Source organism: Lotus japonicus, chromosome 5 (assembly GCF_012489685.1).
Source record: "Lotus japonicus ecotype B-129 chromosome 5, LjGifu_v1.2".
Lineage (NCBI taxonomy): Eukaryota > Viridiplantae > Streptophyta > Magnoliopsida > Fabales > Fabaceae > Lotus > Lotus japonicus.
The window spans coordinates 9,652,750-9,658,765 of NC_080045.1; the positions used below are offsets into that span (position 1 = coordinate 9,652,750).

A 6,016-nucleotide genomic window follows, 5' to 3' on the forward strand; every position below is an offset into this window, starting at 1 on the left:
TCAATTTGGGAATTTTTGCAACCTAGGGTTCCTAAATTATGCTTTCTATCATTATCCACTATCATACCAATCCATAAAACATGAATTCAAACTCTTACCTCTTGTAGATCAGTTCTAAGTTTTCTCCTCTTTTCTCCTCTCCTTCTCTGCTTTCACGTGTTTCTTGTTCTGCTTCTCTTCTAATCCTTATTTTTTTTCTTTTCTTTCTTTCTATTTCACTCCTAACCCTTAAATAGCCATACAATGGGCCCCACTCTCAATTACTCACACTAAACCCTAAAACCTTATTTATCTATATCACATAATCACTTAATTATCTAACAAAATCACTTAATTACCATATGCCATAATACTAATTAAAATAAAATAATAAATAACCTAATAACAGAAAATGGGGTGTTACATCCTCCACCGTCGCCACTACCACCGTCCACCATCAGGCATAATACTATCAAACTTTATACTATACAACATATCAAACATATCTACTACTTCTTAATCTTCCACTACTGTAGCTAAATAACATCCAATTACGTTCTGACACGTGTCCTGCTTTGACTCAATTTTCGTTTTGTTTTTTTTTCCCTCGCCAGTTCCACATACGACGTCGTTTGCACTTCGACACTGTTCATCACTATCTCTCATCAACCCATTGCTTTCGTGTGTTCCTCTCCCTCTCTACCCACTCCGCCGTACCAGTCGTCACCCTCTGATTTCGTGAATTCTCTTCCACAACCTTCTTTTTCTTCACATCAATCTGAAACCCTAGCACTGATTCCGTGTTTTCGTTCCTCTTTCCACCCACTCCTCACCAATCCATCAATTATGTCTTCTCCGATTGCACTGCTGTGCCGATTCGGTGGCTCCATTCATGGTCCAACACCTCCATGGATCTACTGTTGCTTGCTCATCCTTCTCTCTGTATTGGAGATTTCATTACAGTTCCAAGGAGTAAATTCTGGCTGAATCAGTAAGTAGTCTAATTCACCATAAATTTACTTTGATTCTTTCGTACCTTCATTCATCTGTATTTGAATTCCCTTCATTTTTTGTTCTAAATTGCATTTTTGAAGACACATGTTATAGACTCAAGTACCTACAGCTGATAGAGTTGTAGTTCTGCCAGCAAATTTGTTCAATTTTGCTATAAATACTCCATGTTGTGAACCCATCATTCATCTGCTTTCCCATATCCCATTTGCCCTTCTCATAAACCATCCCTTATTTCCATTGATTTCCCCAATGTTTGCACCTTAGAATTCAATTTGAAGCTTATGCCCTGGGAGAGAAGCATGGAATATCAGAGCAAGGTTTATTATGAAGTGGGAGATGTTTCTAATGGTGAACTTACTAAACCATATGCCTTGCAACCTGTCCTCATTGATTCTAAGGTTATTTGTTGTTCTCTCAATGTTTTGTACATGTGCTTATCAATATCAAGTTGTAGTAGATTGTAACAAAAGCATGCCAAACCTCTTTAATCTTGAATTAAGTACATTTATTTCACATGATGATTCTAAGATTTGCTAAGCTTGAGCACAAACAAGTTCTTTTTAAGATGGCTGTCAGTTTTTGTTTTCTGTCATCATTTCACTCCTCAAGTTCATCAAGGTCACTGATTTTGCCGCTATGTATCTCGCTTGCTGGAGCCAATATATAATGAATTACTCTCATGGTAAAATGGCAGCCTTCATCCTCACCGATAAGCATGATAAATAACTAAAATATTGTGTTTTATGTAGTTTTTAAACTTCAATCCCTTTTGCAATCAGGGGTAAATAATGATAAGTAGGAAATTCTGATTTGGTTTTATGCTGAACATGATTAGATTTGTCATTGAACTTCACTTATTTTCCTTGCTTTCCAGGTTCTGTGACTACTTTGTGTTTTTTCTATCCAACAACTTACTCTTACCTAAAAGTTTCAGTTTTTTTCTCAATTGGTCTCAGGCTTCGGTGATCATGGAATTTGAGTACTTGGCAAATTAGATTTTGAGGGGTTCTGTATAGCTGCAAAGGAAAGTTAATGAAAAAGAAGATCATGATTTAAAGAAATTTTGGAGATGGAAATGTGATTTCGGATTGATGCGAGAATGGAATTTGCTTCTTCCAAAGCAAAGTTTTGAAAGCTACTTCTTCTATGCCATGCTAGAGGTCAGAAGTTTGCTTCTTTCCAAGACTGCCTGATGCCAAATATCAGGTTTTCTCCGTCATGATAAAACCCTCTCAAACCCTTGAGCGTATCAGGTTTTAAGATGCTTTTGTTTCTTTCGTGGGTTTCCAATCTCTATATTTTACTACCTCTCTTCATGATGTATGTTCCACAGTTTATCTATTTAGTTTAATTTATGTACAACTATTTGCTAATGTGTTTCACTTTTCAAGGAGAGTTCTTTGAAGCTGTTGTTTCTAATGCACAAACTCTGTTTTCTGGAATTCATTTTTAGCGTACATTTTTCTTCTGCGATTTTGATTCTCTTTGCACCTTTTTTCACAAGACTTATTAGCATACTCTTTCACTACGTGAAATAAAAAATCATATATAAATTAACTTGAAGGGTTGTTTTGTCCTGGATTATTATGTTAAGTGTGTTTGATTATGCTATGCTCTATAAATTTGTGTTCATCATTTTGTATCTGGCTTGTGGTGTAGGAAAAAGACATCATTGAATCCTCTACCATTCTATTATTCATTGACTATTAAAATTTTGGATTTCATTTTGTTTGTGGTCTTTAGCTAGGAAGTGCAGCTACTAACTCCTAAACATGTAACTGACACCAATAAGACCACTAAAAGCTACATCATATTCTCCTACAAAATTGAGCAAATATTTGTAACATTAATATATACATTTTCAGATTCTTAAGGTTAACAACTATTAAACTAATATATTTTATTGAAAGCATATTAAATTGATTTAAAAATATTTGAGTTTTCCCTCTGTCTACATCCTGTTCATGATGTCTTTTAATGAGATTTTTCCTCCATATCTTTGTGAGTATAGCATAGCTGATTTTATGCGTGGGAAAGCATGGAATGTATCACTAAGGTACCTAAGTTGAACTGCTCTTAGTGCAGAATTTTGTAAGGCTGAAATGCTTTTAGTACCTAAAATTTATGCAAGATCAGTGTTCTAAATTTATGGTATTTGTCCTCTTTTGACCTGTAGTGCAGAGGAGCATAATTGGAATAGAGGGCTCTTGGGCAGATTTTGTTGATTATTTTGCAACTTCCAGAAGATCTCAAGCTGGTAGAGGTGAATTCAAACTCATGGTAGCTACTACTCTTATTACTCCTACTCTTTTCTTCCTTCTTTTGAAACTTTTAAAAGCAACAGTATTACAGGTTATGTTATTTATGAAGACATTTAGTGGCTAAAATGTGTAACCATAGCCTTATTTATTTCTTATTTTCAAACATACACTCAGTACTATCTAATCTATAAGACTCTTTGGGCTGAGGAAATTGATGAATTGTGACCTTGGCATTGTCCATGAGACTCTTAAAGTGATCTCTTTTTAATTTAACACGAAACTGGTTTGAACTGTTTAATTTGAAGATGCTTACTCCCTACTTTTTAAATTATTTGATTATTTAAGAGTATTTTATCCTGATATAAGTGAGCATTGTAAAAATCATGGAACCTGATACACACAGTTCACATTCTCTTTATGAGTTACAAGATATCATTTATGTGCTTTCATTATTTAATTGTGAAACTTACAGAGTAGGTTTGTTGATCTTGAACAAATCTTAGTAGTAACTGGAATTACTGAAATTGCAGATTTCATGTATTATGATTGTAATAATGTAATGTACTTTTTGGCAATACAAAGCTAAACAAGAATGTTGATACTTTTTTGGCAAATATCATGCAATATGATTGTTGATCATTCTTATCTTATACAAATTTTCAGGTGACAGATCTTTTGGAGGTCCTTGGCTATTGTGGGTTTTGCTTCCTCTTGAGGGCAAGTATGTTGATATGCTTCACTGCCTCAACGATGCATTTGCAAGGTTTGACAATGTTTTTTTCATCTGTTTTTCCTACCAGAACCCCAAGACATGCCCTTATGTGTTGTTTGTTAACTCAAGTTTTCTCCTTTTTCTTCTTTTTTTCTCCTTTTGAACTCAATACAGTAGTAATTTTCTGTTTTAACATTGAACAAATTGACAAATTTCATTTTAGGATGTGATGACTTCTCCTATTTACTTTCATCAAGACTTTAAAATTGGTAAAAATTATGATTTGCATAATTACCCTTGCTCTGATCTTCAATTGCTCCACTCATGCTATTGATGGTACTTCTATGTGTGTAGCTTTCCTTAGAGTTTGATGGGAGGTGTTGGTACTGTTTCTTTCCGCGAATCCTGTGTTGGGCCGCCATATCAGCCGATTTTGTGGTAAGATATCACGCAACCTACTACCTTTTATCAATTTTAGCCATTTTTTACCAACTTTTCCCCCAAATCCTGGATTTTCCTTATGATCTTGCCTCGGGTTGCTTGTGCCTTTCTCCTTTCTGCATTTTTTTTCTTCATTTCCATACTATGGTAGACGTGATTGATTTTCAAACAGCAGTGTTTGGTGAGGAAGTTTGGTTCTTTTTCAAAGCTATCCATAGGGTTTTAGCAGTGATGTCTAATCCTTGCTACTGTCAAATTATTGATTTTCAAGATTGTTTATTTGATGTACCTGACCAAGTATTTATAGATTCTGATCCTCTGTCTCAAATGTGTTTCAACCTATTTCTTGTGCTCCTTCATAGTGTATCTCAATTTTTCCGTGTTTGTGTCTACCTATCTATTAGCTAAGTTGATCTTTTTTTCTCTTCAATTTTGAAGCTTACCTTTGGGATCATGTGAGTGAGCCCAATTCATATTTTTTATTTTCAAGGATTTAGATTCTTCAAGAAGAAATTGGGCACACTTTGTAAGTTGGGGACACTTCCCCTTGCTCTTTTATGTTTTTATGGTTTGACAGAACCACTTGACACAAGATGGCATGAATGTTGTGACTTATTGGGGACACTATGTTCCCTAGGAAAACACTTGAGCAGCTTCATTCTACTGCTGAGATATGTCGTGACTTATTTTCCTCTCTTAGATTTTTCTTTACTTTCCTCAACTATTATTATTTGATAGAATAGTCCCGATGTTATTGTTTTTTCTGGAAAAAATTTCAGGAAGGAGTCTTCAGACTGATTGCGAAAATTGTTGGGCTGCTTGAGGGTGAGAAGTGGTGGTATACAACATGTCGTTGTCATAAGGCTGTAACTGCAGAAGATGGATTGTATTTCTATGGTGGTTGCTCAGACTATGTCATGGAAGTCACTCCTCGGTAAGTATAGAAGTTAGCCAATTGTTAAAATCCCCTCTATTTAAAGTCCAGCTTATTATGCAATTGGAAGATATATATATATATATATACTATTTCACTCTATTAAATTTTTTTTCCATTTCATTCAGAACCAACATGCAGATTTAAGATTAAGTTTGAGGTAGGAGATGCTGATGGTGTCACAACATTTGTGCTTTTTTACTCTGACTGTCAATAGTTGCAAGGAACTGGTTGCAAGGGGAAAGGTTAGCGAAAATTAGTTTGTGTGTCTTATTAAATGTTATAATTGTCATGTCAACACTGCTCTGCAGACCTATTGTGACTGTATTTTTGTGTGCTTACATGTTGTTTTAGGGTAAGTCCTCCTTTGAATACCCCCCCTGTGATTATGGACTTAGTTGGTTGGGAGCTGTTATTCAAGGCTGAGAAGGCAGCTGATCATGGTGTACGATTTGATGATTCTTTCCGCGTCAAAAAATATGTGATCATTTTAGCATCATTGGAGCATTTGAGGACAAGGCCAATGTTCAGACTCCATAGAAGGTTTGCAATATCTACATTGTATAATTCTCATATGTTAATTTATCTAATGTGCCTACTTTTTTTCAGCTTAATATTATCCAATGATGGTGATATGTCTGATTTAAATTGTGAAAGTTCTGCCAACCTTTATGA

The 6,016-nt window shown here is 35.0% G+C and overlaps 1 long non-coding RNA gene across 9 annotated transcripts; it reads left to right on the forward strand.

Annotated features, from left to right (window-relative positions):
* The first annotated feature begins 602 nt into the window (after positions 1–602).
* On the forward strand, positions 603–5,726 carry LOC130720901 (uncharacterized). Of its 9 annotated transcripts, none has more exons than XR_009013280.1 (10): positions 603–970; positions 1,258–1,391; positions 1,950–3,049; positions 3,170–3,273; positions 3,918–4,017; positions 4,190–4,235; positions 4,321–4,404; positions 5,187–5,341; positions 5,470–5,586; positions 5,696–5,726. It is a non-coding gene; the product is annotated as an uncharacterized LOC130720901 (long non-coding RNA). The 9 variants fall into 9 exon arrangements; XR_009013277.1 differs by lacking the exon at positions 4,190–4,235 and having other exon boundaries at positions 606–970; positions 1,950–2,246; positions 3,005–3,049; XR_009013276.1 differs by lacking the exon at positions 4,190–4,235 and having other exon boundaries at positions 606–970; positions 1,950–2,199; positions 3,005–3,049.
* Positions 5,727–6,016: the final 290 nt, after the last annotated feature.